This window comes from Sphaeroforma arctica (genome assembly GCF_001186125.1).
Source record: "Sphaeroforma arctica JP610 unplaced genomic scaffold supercont1.19, whole genome shotgun sequence".
NCBI lineage: Eukaryota > Ichthyosporea > Ichthyophonida > Sphaeroforma > Sphaeroforma arctica.
Genome location: NW_014040539.1, coordinates 133177 through 137687, shown reverse-complemented (window position 1 = coordinate 137687; position 4511 = coordinate 133177). Strand labels below are relative to the sequence as shown.

Genomic DNA, 4511 nt, shown 5'->3' with positions numbered 1-4511 from the left:
AATACATCATCGCTCATGACATGGGCTATATCGTCTTTGGGTGCGATATTTTGTTATTGATCTACGTTGGCGCACAGGGAGTGTAAAAGTATTATTCAGACCACAGTGTACGAAAGAAGCAGAGTCAGAGTACCGTGCTTTATTATCCAGAACGCACGCTTAAAAACAATCATTGAATTTTTCCGACGGCCGTAAGCGTACATGGTTTCGACAAGGTTGTCTTGATGGCGGCGCTGCTGATGACATCAGCTCATCACACCTATACAGGCATCCAACGGCGAAACTTGTGCAACATGTTAAAGATTCTGTTGTTCCTTCTGTCGAGGAAAATCTTTTCTTGTTACCCTGTCGGGATGACGGCTGCTGCTACTGAGGCATCCAGTCCTTGCCATAATCGCCTGAAATGTGTGTATATACGGGCTGTGCATCGAGAATCGTTTAATTGGATTTGCCGATGGTCGGAACACTTGGATTAAACAGTCAAAAATGTTGGAGGCACTCAATCACAGTTAGAGTTATTGCAAGACTATGTACAGACAAGCAAGGTGCCTATATACGCACGCAGTTCAATCCCTTATCATATATGGATATAAAGGCTTTACAGGAACTCCTTCAGTGTAGAGATGAATTTGTTGTTGGTATATCGGAAAGCCAAGATTGAAAAGTAGATATCTTGCTAGAAATCATTACAAATGAGCTTGATTCTGCTTCAACTAAAGATATTTTAAATACACTAGTTCCTATTAATCAAACGGACTTCCCGGCTGGAACTGCAACATTGTTATCTGCCTTAAAGTGAGAGTCCGGATCCACACTATTTGGCTTATTGATATTAGTTGGTGATAGGTACCGTATAGTTAATTAATCCTCAGACTACCTTAATCTTATGGTTTGTGAGGTCAACCTTTGATAGGCACCATAGTTGTGGCATTCTTTCATACTTCATAATTTGTTTCCGACTCTCTTCTTGAAGAAAAGCAAGTCGCCCTTTTTGCTTTTGCGAGATCTTCCGTGCCTTTCTAGTTCGTCTATCGGTCAACCCTTACTCGTACAGGTAACATATATGTTGTATTCGATTTGGCAGGCGATGCCGTTGCAATTCTGAGTGCTACTCGTCTCATCATCACCTCTGTAGCTCTCATTCACATAAATACCGTTATCAGTGGCTGCGCCATAGTACCCCTTTTGCCGAACCACGGCGTAGATATGGACTCTTGGCCGTGACTACTCACAGAAACAGTAAATAATTTTTAGAGCGCTTTGCCCATCTTAGACACTGAACTATCTCGGCCACCAGCACCACTGAAAAAGTATTATTCTTACGAAAGTCGACGCTACATAGGTAACACCACATGCTATCGCATTGTGCTTAATCGCGGTACATTTTCTATAATAACTTAAAGTAGTACATCACTCATTGGATACGCGTATAGAGGATCCTATCGTTCTTTCAGTGTAGTCCTCGATTTGGAGAGCGACATTGTTCTGCAAATCAAAGCTTTCTTTGTGGAATGGTTTACGTGCCTTAAAGAATATCGAATTGGAAAAGGCGATGTAGTATCGTTGAGCCGTGAGTTCGTATACTTCAAAGAATGCGACCAATATCCTGTTGTCTCGACAATCTGTTGGTATTAACATATGTAAAACAAACTGTGTCCACACTGAGAGTTCTCTGATTACCTTATGGGCCTCGTTCTCCTCTTCATCACTATCACTTGCATCCTCTAAAATTATCGTATCTGCTAGGCGTTTACGTACCTTCACGTTTCATAGCTTCAAATCTATATCCAAATAGTAATACAGTCAGATTTGGTTCGCCTGTGTGTTTTCTACAGAAAGCTGTATTTTCTAGCTTCTTGTAAATACTGCGCGGTGCAAAAAAGCGTCCCCGAACAGAATTCCCATATCTATGCGGCTTTCGCACCAGTATGAAACAAGCGCCTTATGATCCGTATGAACCGTCAGCGGGTGATTCGAATATCTGACAGTGCGTGAAAGACTACAGGTCTCAGACTATATTTCACAGCAAGAAATATTAAAATCTTCAGATCCCCGAGTTTTCTCACGCACCCCGAGAGTTGATTAATTTTTTTATCTCACTACCGATATTGACTAAGTTTCTGGCATGATGATTTCTGCGTTAGACGAGTGACTACCACTTCCCGTGGCTTTAGCGTATATTGGTCGGTACCCTCTTCGGGTGGGTTCCGATACTGCTTTTTCCTTGCCTATGCCTCATTGTTCACATTACTCGGAGGTGCAAGTCCTTCACCTTGCTATAGCCGTGCCTTGTGGGCCATCGAATTGAGTGGCAAGATTTCTTGTTCTGCTCTGGACCCATTTTCTCCTGCTGTAGGCACTACATCCTCAGACCCATGGCGTCGGCCACGCCTTGCCGTATATGAGTCATACGCTTCAGACCTCGCTGATGGATATCGCGGCAGCCCGATTGCTCTGGCGACAAATGTTGTTGGCGAGAACTTTGACGGAATATGTAGAAGATGTGCAGGGTAGTTTCGGAGTTAATGATACTACTTGCTCCGAGGACGAGTAGTATCCGATGGTAGTTCCTGGGGACGAGTACTACAGCTTACTCAGAGCCGAAGTAGCTCTCACCCTATTTACTATCGTAGTTGTTCTCTTACTCTCTATCTGGAGGTAGCTTCTCCCATGTTACTCAACCTACAACATTGTGTCCACGACTCGTTTTGCGTTGTTCACACTATGTGCTGCAATTTTTAACGCTTTACTGTCACTACTGTCACACCTTCTATTGTCATGTGGAGTATTACTCGTTGGTTGGACGTCGAACGAGATATCTTACAATCTTACACTCGCCAACTGGGATAATCGCTTATTGCGGTGAACTATGTCCCGACATACCACCCCAGACGTGTATAGTGGTGATAGCATCACTGTCACTTCATGTACAAAACATAATAATTGTACTAGAACACCAATTCCATCTTGCGTATTTTAACCCACGATCATGTCATGCTCACTTACGCTGTAAACTACTTCCACGTGTAATCATATTTCGCGTGCAGCATATTGTGTAGATGGAACTCGTTAGCCACTATTACTTACTTGTAGAGAGCCCACATATGTCTTCAACTCATGTTCATGCTTTGATATACGAAACTCAATGCCTTTCGTTGACGATTATAGTATTACTGCCACAACACGTTATTCTAGAATTTCTTGCTCCACCTGTCACACTTAAACTTACAGCTTGTCTGACCCAATACCTACTTTTGCTTGTCGTCCTTTCTAATAGATAGCCCACTCATGTGCGCCTGTTCTTTTGCATGCATTTTGCTTTACCTTCGTGTGTATCCTGACCATCTATAGTGGAACCGTCTCTGTCGTTCTCACGGCTCCATACGTTTTCCTTAACGTTTTTCCTTCTTGTTCTTTGTGAACTCTCTCTATTTGTGTGCCAACGGTTTAGCCGTGGCCACCCTTCTCTAAGGACACGTCTGTTGTGAAGACAACAATATGGCAAAGTAATTTTCGTCTGTGAGGAAGACGTTGTACATTAAATGAATATTATTTGAACCATGACTTTTGTGAATTGACATTTGCCTACGGATTTCTTAGGTTTATGTCCTAAATACTTAAAAGATAAAACCGTGCCTAGTATTCGTGACCACAGCTTCTGACGAACAATTACATAGCTGTATCGATCCCCGTATTGTTTTTTGTTAGCTCCACGTATGTGAGGTGTATATAGGTGAAATGACCGTAATCTACATACTCGATTTGAATAAAATCGCACAGACTAGAAAAGCAAAGTGAGATCGAGATCCTAACAACTGGCACTGTCATCATATGTTAGGCAGGTTAAAACCTTAATAAACAACTGTTTCCAGCCTTTAGTGTCTCATAAAGCCAAGTATTTTATCTCTGGTAGAAGTATGTAGATTTTTGGGGGGAAATATTTATGAACCCCTCTCGCAGGACCAGGTTCAAAATTCTGTTGACAGGAAAAAAGCACACGATAAATAGTTGTGGACTTTATATAATTTTATAGATAAACAAATGCGTCTGGGAATTAACTCAGTTGGTAGAGTGCGTGCTTAGCATGCACGAAGTCGGGAGTTCAATTCTCTCATTCTCCAGAAGTTTTACTATATGTTGCTCTATGCATGGTTTTATTTTGTATATGTTTATGTATGTACGTATATTTACATGTACATATGTATATGTTGAAAAGCGAATATGCCCCACTTGAAAGCGAATATTCCCCACTTGAAAAGCGAATATGTCCCACTTTTATACTAACACACTGACAATTGTCATAGAACGTTGGCTTTGTATTTTTGTTTTTAACATCTGGTTCGAATAAAACGGTTGTATTTTTCTCTTATAAACTATCTTTTTTCATTTATATTTTTCACATATTATGAAGCACCTAGAACTCGATTCGCGATACTCGAATACATAAAAATGGCCCGCTCTGATAATAAAATTTTGATGTGGGAATTTAATGACTTATGTAGGATCTTTGC

General features: G+C 41.2%; 1 non-coding gene across 1 annotated transcript; it reads left to right on the top strand.

The window, feature by feature from the left end:
* The first annotated feature begins 4048 nt into the window (after positions 1–4048).
* On the top strand, positions 4049–4121 carry SARC_30013. The gene has a single exon. It is a non-coding gene; the product is annotated as a tRNA-Ala (tRNA).
* The last annotated feature ends 390 nt before the right edge of the window (positions 4122–4511 follow it).